Genomic DNA, 18039 nt, shown 5'->3' with positions numbered 1-18039 from the left:
TGGTAGAGCGCTCTCCCTCCTCAGAAGAATCAGTGGAGCCCTTCTGGACTTGTGTTATCCTTTCGCGTAAGCTCAAGAGATCAGCGTATGACAAGTTTGAGAAGCTTCAGGGATTATAAACCAGAGGACTTCACCCAGTCCACCATCAATCTTATGCCAACCCCAGTTTTGGGGAGAAGAAGAGCTGGCCTTCTATACTGTCTCTGGCCACAGACTTGACCATCCTAGCAGACCGTTCTCTTTCCACACTGCTTGATAGCAACCTGCATTCGCGGAGTTATTTCTGCAGGTTTCCTCTTGCCAAACAGCTTCTTTCTACCTTTCTCTGTATCGGTACAGTTGTAGAACAGCATGGCAACCCTATCAGTGGAGGCCACCTGGCTTACTAGCAGTGCATTTGAAAAGGATCTAGGGGTTTGGGTGGACCACAAGCTTAACATGAGTCAACTGTGTGGTGCAGCAGCAAAAAACATAAGCTATCCTAGCCTGCATCAACAGGAGTATAGTGTCCAGATCAAGGGAAGTAATAGTACCATTCTCTTCTGCCTTAGTCAGACCACACTTGGAATGCTGTTTCCAGTTCTGGGCACCACATTTTAAGGAGGGTGTTGACTAGCTGGAACATGTGCAGAGGAGGGCAACCAAGATGATCAAGGGTCTGGAAACTAAGCCTTATGGGGAGCGCTTGAAGGAGCTGGGTATGTTTAGGCTTCAAGGTGCAAGAAAGGAGATTCCGACTAAACATTCGGGGGGAAACTTGACAGTAAGAGCTGTTCAGCAGTGGAGCAGACTCCCACGAGAAGTGTTGGACTCTCCTTCCTTGGAGGTTTTTAAGCAGAGGTTGGATGGTCATCTGTTATGGATGCTTTAGCTGAGATTCCTGCATTGGAGGGGGTTGGACTAGATGACCCTTGGGGTCCCTTCCAACTCTAAGGTTCTATGATTCTATGTATTCTTCTGTTTTCACACATGTGCAGGAGCCTGTGCACTAGACCTGTAAGAAGTGGGTCTATGCAGCTAAGGATGGTTACGCTTGAGAATTAACAAAATGAGATATTGCTGCCAAATAAAGCTCTTCCTGCCTACAGAATCATCATTACATAGATTTGGGTTGATGATTCCTTCTGTCCTGGTACGGTTCTGCTCTAACTTTTCCACAAATATCCTCATCATATGATATTTCCCCAAACTTCGAGAGGCCACCATCTCAACTGACTGGGCTCCAGTTCACATGACATATTTATCGCATAAACTTTTAGATGCATTCTGAAATGTTGGAAAGGGCTTTAGGTAGGGTTTCAACCAAATAAAAAGTCCAGTTGATGAACCAATGTTTAAAATATAAACGCATTTACCTATTTTGCCAACACAAATCCTCAAACTAGATGCCTTTATGAAATATATAAGGATATTGCCATTTTTTAAGCAAAAGCTCTACTCAGAAGGTAAGGCCAACTTCCGCGCTTCCTCTTTAGTTAACTGCTATAGCGATTCTTCTGAACCTAAAGAACATCAAAATGTGTGCCTCCAATTCACCACCCCCTCTGATTACAATTTACCCTCACTGATGAAAATTGGTCCCCTACCAGCTAATCAATTACTTCTTAATTGATTAATCTACCACTGAAATCTTGCAGCCGTAGTTTAGCAAGTAATTGGGCTGCTTTTCCCGGTAGCAATTAGAAGCCGGAATAGCGGCATGTTGAGAAGGTGCGATGTTGCGCTCAATGGGGTGTGCATACACATACAGAAGGTGTGTGGGTGTATGAGGGTCTGGCTCCCTGAGGCGAAGGACAATATGTCCCCCCCCAAAACACACACACCCATTCCATGTATACAGGTATATGCCAACTGGTCTGTGCCCTCTGGGGTCTCCTGGGCTCTGTGCCACACAGCCACATGAAGAGCAGGCCTTCCCCACCCAGGGGCGAATGAAGGCATCGCGACACCCGGGGCGGGGCATTGCTACGTACGGCACATATGTGGCATTGCTACGTACGACGTATGCGCCCTACGTAGCGATGCCGCACATGTGCTGTACATAGCTGTTTCCCAGTGGTGCTGCTCCAGCGCCGTACAAATTGTGCTGGGATCCTCTGCTCATGGCTACAGCCGCAAACAGAGGATCCTCCATTCGTGGCTGTAGTGGCGACAGAGGGATCCCACCGCCATCTGTGTTGTTGCCAGTGGCAAACCACTATGTACAGCACATGTGCGGCAGCGTTGCGTACAGCGCATGTGGTTTGCCGCCACTGGGATCTTCTGCTTGCAGCTGCAAACGAAGGATCCTGCACATGTGGCTGTGGCGCGATGGCTGCTCGCACCGCCGCGAACCCCCATGGGGTGCTGTAGTGGAAACTCGCGGAAGATCTTTGTAATCACGAGGAGTCAGGTTGCATATCCTATTCCCTTTTCCTCCTCTAATTAGCAAAGTAAAGTTGCTTGTGAGGAAGATGCAATTAGTTGAGAACACCTTCAGCTGCCAATGACCTTAGCCAAGCCACACTCAGGTGCCTGATTCCCTGACCATTCGGGAATGGTACCTGATAGCCAGGTGAAAACAATCAAACTTAAGTCAGCTATGTAAACGAAGGAATGGAAGGGACTGATTGGGCTTCGCCACAGACCAGGTACCGGGTGCTGTGGGTTTCCTGGTGTGAGGGATCTCTCCCGCTGCTCTCTTGGGGCCCCGGGCGGCAGAAGAGGAGATTTGTGCTTGGGCTTTTGTCAGGTACGCTACGTTTGTCTGATTGTATCTAGAAAATTAAAGCATATTTTTGTTCTTCTTCCATCTGTGTGTTTCATTGGATCCAGATTCCAAAAAAAGAACCCTGCCCCTTGGCAGAACAGGTGCCTTCTTGTCACACACACCCCCTGACATGGCGCCTGGAGCGCACCACCCCGCTCCCCCTCTGCGATGTCACTGTCCCCACCCCCTCCCATTAGAAGAAGAAGAAGAGTTTGGATTTGATATCCCGCTTTTCACTACCTGAAGGAGTCTCAAAGCGGCTAACATTCTCCTTTCCCTTCCCTTCTGTGAGGTGAGTGGGGCTGAGAGACTCCAGAGAAGTGTGACTAGCCCAAGGTCACCCAGCAGCTGCATGTGGAGGAGTGGAGACACGAACCCGGTCACCCAGATTACGAGTCTACCGCTCTTAACCACTACACCACATTGGCTCCCATTTGATTCCCACTTCAGCCATCTGGTAAGGTTAATTTGATACCCCAGCTTGTTCCAAATGTCCAAGTCCCCGCTTGTTCCCGATGCAGATCTTCACTCGTCCTTTCATCCCTGCTTTGGGGGGGGCACCATTTTGCGGTTCGCGTCAGGTACCCAAATTTCTCGGACCAGCCCCTGCAGAGGACAACAGCTAGGGGGCTACACCACACCATTTAACATGCCACCAGAAGCATATGAAAACCGTGTGTAACCTCGCAGCAGAGTTCAGTAATTGCCCTTAGGTATATTCATTAATAAATCACTTGTAATTTAAAACCTCACAATAGCCCAGATTGAGGTACTCAGGGAGAATAATCGTATGTGGTCTGGAACTTGGGGGCGGGGGGGGGGCCCACTCTGCTTCTTCCACCTTCCCTAAAATAGACCCCCTGAGCATCTCAGTGACTTTTCCATCTGTGATGGCCTGAGAGTCAGACTCTGATGCTGAACCTGAGGGATCCCAGCCTGCACAGGATTCCCCGCCTCCAGAACCAGCTGAGCCGGGGCCAGGGCTTGATCCTGAAGGATCCCCACCTGTGCTGGATCCCCAGGTGCAGGCATCAGCAGAGTCTGCTCTGGCTCCTGATGGGAGGGAGGACCCATTGCCTGCAGGTGCTCCACTCCCAGCCTCTTCAGAGGAAGCTGAGGCAGCCCCTGGGTCCAGTAACCCACCAGCCTCTCCTGAGCTGCAGAGGCTCAGGACAGAGAGGCGAAGAGAGCTAAGTGCCTACAGGAGGAGTGCTCGCCTCCAGGCCCGGAAGAGAGGCGAGTCTCCGGAGGATCGGGGCCGCCCTAAGCATAGGGCCAGATAAAAGCCAGCCAGACCCAGCCCAAGTTGCGTGAGCAACTTAGTTTGGATTTGAAGAAGAAGAAGAAGAGTTTGGATTTTATATCCCGCTTTATCACTACCCGAAGGAGTCTCAAAGCGGCTAACATTCTCCTTTCCCTTCCTCCCCCACAACAAACACTCTGTGAGGTGAGTGGGGCTGAGAGACTTCACAGAAGTGTGACTAGCCCAAGGTCACCCAGCAGCTGCATGTGGAGGAGCGGAGACGCGAACCCAGTTCCCCAGATAACGAGTCTACCGCTCTTAACCACTACACCACACTGGCGTAGTTGCAAGCGTATGCTCAACCTGCAACCTCGTGCCTGCACCTGCCTTGGACCTTGACCTGCTCCCTGCCTCGCTCCCCACCGGACTGACCTCCTTTGGACCCCTAGACCCAGGACTGGACTTGGACCTCGCTTCACGGACAAACCCCTGGGGCCAGCACACCATCTGTCTGATGAACACCCAGTCACCACCTTTTCCTTGGCCTAGAAACAGGGAATGATAGGGGGAAAGGTTACCCGTTTTCCAAGCTTTGCCACTTCGTTCTGTTGAATGCATAAACTGGGAGTAGCAGCAGCAAGATACAAGCAGAAAATCCCGAATATTTTAATCTTGCTGGCATCTGCCTTCTGCTTTTATTTATTATGATAGCTCTGCTTAGCGGCATTGCAATAATACCACCCGAGGACTCCTAGGGCGAAGCCCCTATGGAAATGACAAGCGGCAGTAAATTGTAATGCCACAAGAAACAAAAGGGGAAACTCCCCAATGTGAGCATTTCAAATGTTCAAAAGCTTCGCCCTGAGGACTCCAAAGTTTCCTGCTAGTCCTTTTGGCATTCGTTTGGCAGTTACTGCAAAAGCCTTATTTTTTTAAAAAATAAAGCCAAGCATGAGGTATGCTTTGATTTGATTATGCTGAAAAACAGTCTATCGTTTGGCAAAAATGAAGCCTTTGAAATGTATCGTGAGCACTCCCTATTTAAAATAATAATAAGAACCAATGAAATGTAGTGTTTCCAATTCTAATTAACTGTCTGAGTGATTTAGAAGCCTTTCCCCCTTCAGATTTCATTTGCATTAAAAAGATTTGTGGAGTTCTTTAGTAATGAGCCCCTTCTCCCGCAGTTTCTGGAATACAATAAAAACTTAATTGAGCACCACTCACCTCTTAACAGAACAGGATTAAATACATCTCTCTAGAAATGAAAGTGGGGAATGCCAAAATACATAAATCACAGGGTAGTGTAACAGAAGAAATGAGAGGTATGTTTCTGGGCTTGACCTTAAATTCCAGCACTTTGACCTTCTTGTGTGGAACATGTAAAATCTAAGGGTGAAGACCAAGAACTGAGGGGCCAGGAAACTTTGTGCCGGCTTGTAAGCTTTGACACAGGTGGCGCTGTGGTCTAACCCACAGAGCCTAGGGCTTCCCAAGCAGAAGGTCTGCAGTTCGAATCCCCGCGACGGGGTGAGCTCCCGTTGCTCGGTCCCAGCTCCTGCCCACCTAGCAGTTCAAAAGCACGTCAAAGTGCAAGTAGATAAATAGGTACCACTCCGGTGGGAAGGTAAACAGCGTTTCCGTGCACTGCTCTGGTTCGCCAGAAGCGGCTTAGTCATACTGGTCACATGACCCGGAAGCTGTACGCTGGCTCCCTCGGCCAATAAAGTGAGATGAGCGCCGCAACCCCAGAGTCGTCCGTGACTGGACCTAACGGTCAGGGGTCCCTTTACCTTTACCACAGGAAAGGGGAACCATTTTCAGACTCAAGACTTTTCAGCAGATGCCAAAATGGTGCCCCCCTCCCTGCCAGGGAAGGTGTGAGGGAAGATCTACATCAGGAACAAGGGAGAAAGAAATATTGGCATTGAGATCTGCTGCCCCTGTGGATTTTGCTGCCTGAGACAGTTGCCTCACCTTGCCTCATGGGTGGGCCGGCCTTGAGCCCAAGGGCCTCATTACTTTCTAAGCACCCTTCAGGCATTATGTGCCAGAAGAGCACAGAGCCAGAGGCAAAAGTCGGCACAGCAACAACGGCAAATTTTAACTTTCCATAGTTGGCTAGTTTTTATACACACTTGCAGAGACCTTTTCCTATGTTCCATCCAGGTAAGCAAGAAGCCTTCTCTTTTTTTTTTAATAAGATTTTATTATTTTCCAATAAAACACAAAAAAACAAAATACAACAACAACACAAGGCATATTAAACAATATAAAAACAACAATAAAAACAATAACAATAACAATAAACATAAGAAGAAAAAAGAACATATACATACCTTGACCAATACCTATCTTTGTACTTTCCTTGTTTCTAACTTCTCTATTTGGGGACTTCCCCCATTTCCTCCACTGTCTTCAAAGTCAAATACATCTTTAAGGTAGCTTTATATCTTGTTCAATTAACATTTGCTCAAATTTTCAATATGCTTAACTTTACTCGGTCATATACTTAATCAACTATAAATCTTATCTTAATATCAAATCTTAACTCCTATTTAACAAAGAAGTCATTCATACAAAAATTTTCTCTTGCCAGTTTTATCTAACATAAACCTATTAAAGCCTCTATTTATCTCTGCTCAAATATTCAATTTTGCTGATTTAACTAAATAGTCTTTGAATTTTTTCCAATCTCGTGACACCGTCTCCTCCCTCTGGTCCCGGATTCTGGCGGTCAGTTCTGCGAGTTCCATGTATTCCATCATCTTCATCTGCCATTCTTCCACCGTTGGTATCTCTTCCCCTTTCCATGTTCTTGCCAATAGGATTCTAGCTGCTGTTGTGGCATACATAAAAAACCCTCTGTCCTGACTGGGTATCTCTTCGTTGGTCATGCTCAGAAGAAATGCCTCTGGTTTCTTACAAAAGGTAACTTTCATTACCTTCTTAAGCTCATTATAAATCTTATCCCAGAAAGCATTTACCGCTGGGCACAGCCACCACATATGATAAAAGGTACCTTTCGCATGTTTACATTTCCAACATACATCTGACATTTTGGTATTCATCTTGGCTATCTTAACTGGTGTCAAATACCATCTGTAGACCATTTTCATTATGTTTTCTCTTAAACTATGACAAGCAGTAAATTTAATACCTTTCTGCCACAGTCTCTCCCAGTCATCCAACATAATATTGTGTCCTACATCTTTCGCCCAATCTATCATTGACGATTTAACCAGTTCATCTTTAGTATGCCACTCTAGCAGAAGATTATACATTTTGGAAAGGTTTTTGAAATTCGATTCTATCAGTTCTGTTTCCAGTTTTGATTTTTCGACTTGAAAACCAACTTTTTTATCCATTTTAAATGTTTCATACACCTGATGATAATGCAGCCAGTCGGGGACCTGACTTTTCACTTGGTCATAGCTTTTTAATTTGAATGAGTCCCCTTCCTGCTGCAATATGTCCATATATCTTAACCAATTTGCAGACATATTCGGTCTCTTATAGGCCTTGGCCTCTACTGGAGAGATCCATCTAGGAGTCTTTCTCTCCAACAGATCTTTGTATCTAGTCCAAACCTGGTATAAGGATTTTCTAACTATATGAGACTTAAAAGTTCTGTGAATTTTAACCTTGTCATACCAAAGGTATGCATGCCAGCCAAACATATTGTCGTGTCCTTCCAAGTCCAACACGTCAACGTTCTCTAATTTAAACCAATCCTTTAACCAGCAAAAGGCCGCAGCTTCAAAATATAGTCTTAAATCCGGCAGGGCAAAGCCTCCTCTCTCTTTAGAGTCTGTTAGAATCTTGAATTTAATTCTAGGCTTTTTGCCCTGCCATATAAATTTCGATAGGTCCTTTTGCCATTTCTTAAAGCAATCTAGTTTGTCCAAAATTGGTATGGCTTGGAATAAAAACAGCATCCTTGGTAGGACATTCATTTTGACCACTGCTATTCTTCCCATTAACGACAGTTTAAGTCTTGTCCAAATTTCCATATCTTTTTTTATCTCCATCCACAGTTTTTCGTAGTTATCCTTGTACAGGTTCAAATTCTTGGTTGTGAGATTGATACCTAGATATTTTACAGATTTAACAAAATTGAGGCCTGTGGCTTCTTGTATTCTTTGAATCTGTTCTGCACTCAAATTTTTACCTAAAACTTTGGTTTTCTGCTTATTTAATTTGAAGCCAGCTACAAGTCCAAATTGTTCAATTAATTCCAAAGCTCTGGGGACACTGCTTTCCGGTTCCTGCAGGGATAGCATCAGATCGTCTGCGAAGGCGCGTAGTTTGTATTCTTTCTCTCCCACTCTGATTCCTTTTGTCTGTTTATCTTTTCGAATCATATTTAGGAGGACTTCCAGGACCGTAATAAAAAGTAAAGGGGAGATAGGGCACCCTTGTCTTGTTCCTTTCTCAACTTCTATCTCCTCCGATATCACACTGTTTACTATTATTTTTGCTCTTTGTTCCGTATAGATGGCCTTGATGCCATTTAAGAATTTTTCTCCAACTCCCATCTTTTCCAAATTCTTTTTCATGAATGTCCAAGATACTTTATCAAATGCTTTCTCTGCATCAACAAACAATAGTGCCGCATCTGTATTTATGTCTCTCTCCAGTTTTTCTAGAATGTCCACAATAATTCTCGTGTTATTACTTATTTGTCTTCCTGGCAAGAAACCTGCTTGGTCTCTATGTATATAGTCTTTCAGCACTCTTTTCAACCTTGTAGCCAAAACGTTTGCAAAAATTTTGTAATCCACGTTCAAGAGGGATATTGGGCGATAATTTTTCATTAGAGTCTTATCCGTATCTGGTTTTGGAATCAGTGTGATAAAGGCTTCTTTCCACGTCTCTGGTGCCCTATCTCCTTCTAATATTTTGTTGCAAATTTCTCTTAACGGCTGCGATAGCCAGTCTTTCAATGTCTTATAATATTTTGCTGTTAATCCGTCCGGTCCTGGGGCCTTCCCCATTTGCATGTTATTTATTGCATCTTCTATTTCTTGCGTCGAAATTGGGTGGTTGAGGGTTGTTAGTTTTTCCTCTGGGACTTTTTGCAATCCATTCTTTTCCAGAAATCGGTCTATTTCTACTTCGTCTATCTTCTCCTCCTTGTACAGTTGCTTATAAAATCTCTGAAAACACCATCTGATTTCCTCCGGGTTCTCTACATTTTTTCCATTTACTACCAAATTGCTGATGACATTTGCCTTTTGTCTTTTCTTTAACTGCCAAGCCAGTAGTTTTCCACATTTATTAGCAGATTCAAATGTTCTTTGTTTCATCATTTTCACTTTCCATTCGATGTCTTGATTCATAATATTCGCATATTGGGATTGCAAGTATCTAATTTCTTTTTGAATTTTGACACATCTAGGATGTCCTCTTAATTCTTTTTCCTTTTCTTTAATTAATTTCAGCAGTCTCTCCATTTCTGCATTTTGTTGTTTCTTCTTTTTTGCCTTTTCACTTATGAGGAATCCTCTCATTACCGCTTTGCTTGCATCCCAAGCAATCCTTTTTTCCACTTCTGAGCTCCAATTGATTTGAAAGTATTCTTTCATCTTTTTCACCGCTCTTTCTACTAGCTTGGTATCCCTCATCAGTGCATCATCCATTCTCCATCTGAAAGAATCCTTGGAAATCATTTTTAGGTTTAACTGTACCGGATTATGGTCTGAAAGCGTTTTGGGACCGATTTCTGCCTTTTGTATTTTTGGAGCCAATTCATTCGAAATCCAGATGTAGTCTATCCTCGACCATGACTGCTGAGATTCACTGAAATACGTTGCCTCTGTTTCTCTGGGGTTTTTTAATCTCCAAGAGTCCACCAAATTCAAATTATCCACCATTTCAAAAAAGGTCTTTGGGAGTTTCCCATCGTTTGTTAATTTGGTTCTTTGAGATCTGTCCATTAATGTGGAAACTGCCCCATTAAAGTCTCCAAGGCAAACTACCTTATAATCCAAATAATCCAACAGCAAGTCATGTATTTTTTTGTAGAAAATCGACTTTCCATCATTTGGTGCATAAAGTCCCAGAATCAGAAATTTTTCGCCTTGTACGTTAATTTCAATTGCGATGTATCTCCCTTCTTCGTCTTTAAATAGCTGTCTTGGGCTATATTTCTCCTTTGCGTAAATCACTACTCCTCTCTTCTTGACCTTGTCCGATGATATAAACTCTTGGCCTAGTTTTTTGTTCTGTAATAATCTTCTATGACGACGGGCTATGTGGGTTTCCTGTAAACATATTATGTCCAAATTCTTCTTTTCTATGCTATAAAACACTCTGCGTCTCTTTGGTCTCTGATTCAATCCCCGAACATTCCAAGTCATTAACTTGAGCGCCATTTCTTTGTTTATTCTTCTCCTCCAGTTGCCTGTCCTTTCTTATCTTGTTCTGGATCCTGGCTTGGTCCTAGTAGTCCTAGTAGTCCCGACGGTGGTGGGAATACTTCTGGAAACTTATAGAGCTGTGCTGGATCCAATGGGGTACCTTTAAAGTGTTCCAGATGCTTGTCCAAGAACTTTTGCTTTTCCGCCAAGGACCTTATTCTTATCTTTTTCCCTTCAAACGTAAATGCCAGGCCTTCTGGAAATTCCCAACTGAAGGAGATCTTTCTTCTTCTTAGCTCAGTCACCAAATCGTTGTAAGGAGCTCTTTTATCCAAAAAAAATTTGGGGATGTCCTTATAAAAAATTACTTTATTCTGCTGTACCACCAGGTTGTTTCTGTAGTGTAAGTCCAGAAAGTAGTCTCTGTCGTGTCTATCGTGTAGCACAAGCAAACAGTCACTGACTGTTTTAGTGCTTTTCTTTCCTCTGGAACCTCTGGGTCCAAATCTGAAGGCCTTCACTATGCGTGCTGAGACGTTTACCTCTTCTAATTCCCAATATGTTGAAAATTGTTGCACAATATAAGCTTTCAGGTCTTCCCCTTCCAATTCTGGAAGACCCCTTATTCTTATGTTTCCTTCTCTCTGATGTAGTTGCAGAAAAGCAAGAGATTCTTCAACAGTTCTCTGTCGTGTTCCAATATTCTCTATCTGCTCCAAGTCTATATTGTCCAATTTCTCCTCCACCTTTTTTATTTTTTCTCTGACCACTTTAATTTCCTCTGAGTCTTTTTTCAAAGTAGTCACCTCAAGCCCTATTTTATTAATTTCTTCTCTGTTCTTTCTTACATTCTCCTCAATTTGCCCAATTGATTTTTCCAAGGTCTCAGTAGAATTTTTAATATCGGCTTTTATATCAGCTTGGAGTTTTTCTATTGCAGAGTTAACTGTTGTATTCACTGATGCACCAATAGTGTTCACCGATTCTTGTGTTTGCTTCAACCTTTCAGTGACACTATTCAAACCTGCTGCAATTTCTGCCACGCTAACAACCAATTTCTCCATTTGTTCCTGAAGAGTTAAGGAAACAGAGCCTTTTCTTTTTTCAGAGCCAGTTCCTTTAGATCTAGTTTCCATTCCCTGTGGGCTCTGTAGCTGTAATCTCAAGGTCACTCCAGTTGTTGTGGTAACTGTCTCAGACATTCACAGCAGAAGACCAACAGTCCCAAAAGTAAACACCAGGTGGCCTGCAGCTAGCTTCTGAGAACAAAGAGGCTGCTGAGCCAGGAGCCCACACCAGTCCATTAATCCAACTTTTAGGCAAAGAGTTCAAATTTTCCCAAAATTATAAATTCCTTAAAGCCAAGAAGAGTCTATTTTAAGTAGCCCAAGTCAGTAACTGTTTCTCACTTGCAGTGTTACCACCAGGTCCATAAAGTAACTTGTATCTGGCTACAAAAGTCAAAGAGTCTCCACTGGTAAACAGTCACTGAAACAGTATCAAGGAAAAAGAAATGGCAACAATATTTTGCAGCCCGCTACTGACCCGGAATCCTAGTCCTGAGGGCGAGCGGTGTCTTCTTTTGCCATATCAACTATTTCTGAGTCTCAAAACATCCATAAAACAACTTTTAATCAACTTTTAAAAAGTTTGGCAGAGTTCGCAAAACTTTTCCGTTACTCGCGGCTTTAATCTTTTAGCGCTACCAAGCTCGCGCAAACAGTTCAAAGGGAACAGGCTTCCTTTTAAAGTTTCCTCTGCAAGCAGTGTGCTCCAAACTTTTCAGACAGTCCAAAAACTTTTACTTACAGAGTTTCTTTGGAAGTTTCTATGTCGGAAGTGCCGGGTGCTCGGGTCTGGCGGGATCGCTGCTTTGATCCTCCGAAGGCAGACGCTTCTTCAGTCCCGTGCCGGAGCTTCGCTCGCCCGATTTCCCCCCTTACGAGGGTCAATCGGGAGCGGAGACGACACGTCTGGGACCCACGAAGCAGACGGTCCACGGGACGCTCTTCCCGTGGCTTTAAGGGACCCGTGGCGCAGGCACGGTAGTCCCTAAAGCCTTGCGGAGGACGGAGCCGTCGGACTCCCGTCCGCATTGACTCGGCACCTAACCGGAAGTCCTAGCAAGAAGCCTTCTCAAGGACACTGGCCAACCGAGCAAAAACACTCAAGGAGAGTGCAGGCTTGGTTGTTGCTGTGCCTTTGGAAATAAAAGGACATGGAAGGAAAGGATGGGGAGAGATGGAATGCAACTCTGAGAGAACCAATCTGAGAGGGTAATTGTTGCGTTCATACAGAGCCCCCGGTCGTTTCACGGACTATTGATCTGTATACCACTACTTTATCCCACCGCTACCACCAATTTTGTGGGGGGGGGGACCCAGGGCTCCCCAGTGAAGCACTGAGTCTCAGTCAGGTAGAGTTAACAATGAAGATTAAAGTTTATTTCAAACACAAACAAGTTTTAAAATACATTCGAAACGCTGCCACTCTACTCCCTCTCAGTCTTGTCCCTGTCTCTAAACTCACTCTGACTTCTCTATCTCCCCCACCCCAAAAGAACAAACTGAACTGTCAAAACCTCTGGGCTGAGCCTCAAAATCAGGTAGGCTCCGCCCCCAGCTTTCTTATTGGTCAACCTATTAACCCTTTCTCTCCTCCAATACAAACGTATCCCCCAAGAATGGGCAAGAGTCACAGTAATATTCTGTCAATATTCTTTCAAGGGGTGTATGGGGCATTAGGGGAAGGGGAAAGGGAGTACCTCCGGTGGAGGCCACATTGTGGTTCTTCTGAGGTAGTTTATCCCCCTTTGGTCCTCCACCCTGCACTCAGCTCTCACCTGTGGCTCCTTGAAGCTGTCAGCATGGGACGGTGGTCCCACACGAGGAATGGCTTTAATTGGCTGAATAAACCAAGTCAGGACAGCCAAGGGGTCTCCAAACCTCAGTAAGTTAGGGACTTCCTCTGCAAGTGAAGACAGGCTCCAGCAGATCAGACCAATAGGGGGTCCAATGGTCAAGAAGGCAGTTTCTGGACATGCTGTAGAGAGGAGTGGGGGGCAGATGGGGCTCATCAGCCTGGGAAGGGAGCCCATTTAGGAGAAGGAAAGCTGACCCTAAACCTCCAGCAACTTCTGCAGCCAAGCTGGTGCCAAATGTCTTGCTTTCCTTGGGACCACATCAGCCTAGGACCTCCATACGCACTGCTCAGAAAGGTCACTGCTAACACAGCAGTTTGGCTTCACCCCCAGAGGGACACTCCATTGTGTCTCGAAACAGATGGATGCCAACGCATTCTCATCAAGGGTAAAGGCCCATTCTTGGATATGTATTAAAGATATGCTGGGGGACGACGACGACATGAATATTTCAAGAGCATTTTATGTGATTCATTTATAAATACTTAAATACAGTTATTTATAAATAACTGTAACAATGAAGATCAAACCTATCCATCCTTATAGAAATCAGCCCTGAGTGCTCACTAGAAGGACAGATCCTGAAGTTGAGGCTCCAGTACTTTGGCCACCTCATGAGAAGACTCCCTAGAAAAGACCCTGATGTTGGGAAAGATGGAGGGCACAAGGAGAAGGGGACGACAGAGGATGAGATGGTTGGACAGTGTTCTCGGAGCTACTAACATGAGTTTGGCCAAACTGCGGGAGGCAGTGAAGGATAGGCGTGCCTGGCGTGCTCTGGTCCATGGGGTCACGAAGAGTCGGACACGACTGAACGACTGAACAACAACAACAACAACAAGGATATGAACACAGGCTAAAGAGTTAAACTTTTAATTATTGAAGCAAAGGCATTTGTGTCATTGGTAGGCACACCTTGGCATGGCAACTGCATCCTAAGTGCCTTGCGTAGAAGCATCCCTGGCACAATCTTATGTGAAACCCAGGTAAGCAATGCCCCTCCCGACCCCCAATGGTACTCATGAGAGAGGAGGAAGGAAAAAAGCAGAAGAGAAGGAAAACAGAGAAAGAAGACGGGTGTAGAGGAAAGTTTAAAATTTAAAGGCAGGTCCTGAGCCTGGGAAATTTAAAGACTACTGTCTATCTCTCAACCCTCCCATTCCTATTTGTATTGTAAATTCCGCGTATCATTTTTCATTATACAGTCATACCTCTGGATACGAACGCTGCATGTTGCGTTCGTCATGAGTTACAAATGTGCCAAACCTGGAAGTACCAGAACAGGTTGCTTCCAGGTTTTGGCACTCGCGCATGCGCAGAAGTGCTAAATTGCGCTCTACACATGCGCAGAAGCACCAAATTGTGTCACGCCCATGCGCAGATGCAGCCTCCCGCACGGATCGCGTTTGCAACCCAAGCGTCCGCTGTATTTGTATTTACTTCAGTGCCTGGCATTTCCCCTGTACTATCATGTTTAGATGTTTAATTTCAGCCTAGTTTTGTGGAGCATTTTTAGAATCCCCGCTTGAAATAAAACACGTCACTCACAAAGGCTGCCAAAGTCCCACAAGAAAAGTTAGAACGAGACGATTATTGGTTCAGTGGCTCGGAGAAGCTCTTAAGTGAATTCTTCCTGGGCATTCTTCTTAGAAATGGATTCAGGGCTTATATGACCATTGACTGTTTGGCTTGAAGCTGCTCAAGAAAACAAAACAGATCATTTACAAGGCTCCGGATAATGAGTAAGAAGAGAGGCAGTTTTCTTTGGTACACCTGGTGATGGGACTCCTAGGATGTGCAGAGTTGGTACCAACCTGCACAAATGGAAAGCTATTTGCAGGATTTGTGGGTGAAGTGGCTAGAATCCAAAACAGGGCAGATGGTTTTCAGGCCTCTAGTCTACTTTGTACATCCAGTGAGATCAGGCTGCCCAGAGAAAGGTAAATATTTTCTTTTCCAGACCCCTTGCTGCCCCACCGGAGACATGAGGGGGCAGGGAAGGCCTGACCCACCCAGAGAAGGGCACAATAAAACACAGAACCTCTGTGCCCATTTGCACACTCAATTGCACCACTGGTTCCTCAAAGGAACTAGAAGTGCAAAGAAGACCCAATTTATTTTAGACCAATGGTTCTCAAAGGGTGTGGCAGGGGAGGGTGGCAAGTGTGAGAGGAAGATTCAAGTACAATCAAATGACATTTAAACACTTCAGAGTAGTAAAGTATCTTTATTTTTATTTTAATTTTGCGGAATATGGATAAATCTCTTTTCAAAACGAGAACAAGAGCACCAAGTGATACGGAGGTTGTGTTTTCCAGTGTATTTCTTAATAATAATAATAATAATAATAATAATAATAATAATAATAATAATATTTATTATTTGTACCCCGCCCATCTGGCTGGATTTCCCCAGCCACTCTGGGTGGCTTCCAACAGAAATCAAATACAAAAATATCACACATTAAAAACTTCCCTAAAAAGGGCTGCCTTCAGGTATTTTCTGAATGTCAGGTAGTTGTTTATTTCCTTGACCTGTGATGGGAGGGAGTTCCACAGGGCAGGCGCCACTACCAAGAAGGCCCTCTGCCTGGTTCCCTGTAGCTTTGCTTCTCGCAGTGAGGGAACCGCCAGAAGGCCCTCGGCGCTGGATCTCAGTGTCCGGGCTGAATGATGGGGGTGGAGACGCTCCTTCAGGTATACAGGACCGAGGCCGTTTAGGGCTTTAAAGGTTAGCACCAACACTTTGAATTGTGCTCGGAAACGCACTGGGAGCCAATGTATCAATTAAAAATTTGGTGTGGCACGAGCAAATTTTTATTCTGAAAGTGCGACCCAGAGAAAAACAGTTTGAGAACCACAGTTTTAGATGGGACACGGACAGTACCAGTAAATCCTGGACATGGGACAGTGTATTCAATGTCGCTGGGTATTTGGGAAGCACAACTCATCTTCTTGAGACTTGGGGCTTTCAGGTTTTTGTTCCCCTTTTTAAATAATGCAAGTTTCTAGTCCCTTTGCAAGAATCATGCCTTGTGAGATATGAGAAGCTGAAGGAGCTTAATAAAGCTATGTACACATTAGCAGCTTGAAACACATCAGGGTTGCTTATTGCTGTTGCATTACAATTTTTATGCTGCAATATACACCAGAAGGGGAGGTTTCCTTTACCCGATGCATATTACCTGGTTTGTTTCTCTGCAGCTGGAAACCTCCAAACTCCCATTTACTGAAGCTGTCATCTACACATGTGCACAGGCTGTTGCAACCTCAGCTTTAATGGCAGCCAAATCAGATGGGAGCTGGTTTGAAGGAAAATGCACCACACAGCAGTATTTCTTGAGGAACTAAAGGATATGGAGTATGGTCAATGCCACAGGTACTCAGGTTTGAGCACCAACCACGGGAGAGCACTGGAGCCAGAGAAAAATGTAATGTGTACACAGTCTAACACTTCCTGTAAATCTCCTCCCCACCCCCCACTGACCCAGCCTTCTGCTACCCTCCAGAAGCCCCCGGCAGCCCCAGAATGGGGAGGCCCAGACCAGCAGAAACAGACTAAAACATTGCCAAAATAATCAAAAATATGCACAGTCGCTTTAATTTGAATAACTGATATAAATGTCAGAATTCAGTGTGTCTTGGAGCAGAATATGGGTTACTGTTGGTAGAGAATTTTGCTTTTGCTTTTTTTAGCACTGATTTGTTCTCTACCAGCCTGCTGAAGAAGCCACAGCAGAGCCCCAAGATATTTGCCTATGGTGGTACAAGAAATCTGCAAGGACATCCAAGAGCAGAACAGATGTCTCCTGTCTCCCAACGATGTTTGATGTTTCCTACCTGCAAAGATCAGCGTCTCGCACCTGTTAAGAAAGCCCTTTTTTATTTTCTATTCTTTGCCTTCAGGCTACAGAGACGGAAGATTTTGGGACCTGCCAGTCACCATAGCAGGCTTAAGAGCAGCTTTCTCTCTCTCTCTCTCTTTGTGGTTTAGGTGCTTTTGCAACTGTCAGAAAGCTGCTTTCATCCCTTCAGCAAAGTTTGGGCAGCCTGCTCTGCATCACAGCCCTAATGTTCTGCATCACAGCCCTTCTTCCTAATGTTTAGGTGGAATCTTCTTTCTTGTAGTTTGAATCCATTGCTCCGCGTCCGCTTCTCTGGAGCAGCAGAAAACAACCTTTCTCCCTCCTCTATATGACATCCTTTTATATATTTGAACATGGCTATCATATCACCCCTTAACCTTCTCTTCTCCAGGCTAAACATACCCAGCTTCCTAAGCCGTTCCTCATAAGGCATCGTTTCCAGGCCTTTGACCATTTGGGTTGCCCTCCTCTGGACACGTTCCAGCTTGTCAGTATCCTTCTTGAACTGTGGTGCCCAGAACTGGACACAGTATTCCAGGTGAGGTCTGATATCCACACACTTCTGCATTGGCAAGGCCCAGGCTCTTCAGAGAGCCAAATTTGACCCCGGGCTCTCCAGCAGTTCCCCATCTCCATCATATAGCTCCCCACCCTCTGGCAGGAACTGGCAGGATGTTGATCCATGTGCATGGGGGAAGAGGGGCTAGAGTCTAACTTGGGAGAGGGGGGCCAGTGGTTTGTGGGGACCTGTCCCGGCCAGGAGGCAAGGCAGGTTCCTGAACCAACGTCTCCCAGAACCAGGAGAGGATTGAAGGATGAGGGGAGGCAGTTTCTACTCCAGTTGTGTGTGAACAGCCTGTCGTGGGGGGGGGGGGGCTGTTGCTGCAACCACTCCATACC

This window comes from Lacerta agilis, chromosome 7 (assembly GCF_009819535.1).
Source record: "Lacerta agilis isolate rLacAgi1 chromosome 7, rLacAgi1.pri, whole genome shotgun sequence".
NCBI lineage: Eukaryota > Metazoa > Chordata > Lepidosauria > Squamata > Lacertidae > Lacerta > Lacerta agilis.
Note: the sequence above shows the minus strand (reverse complement) of the source record.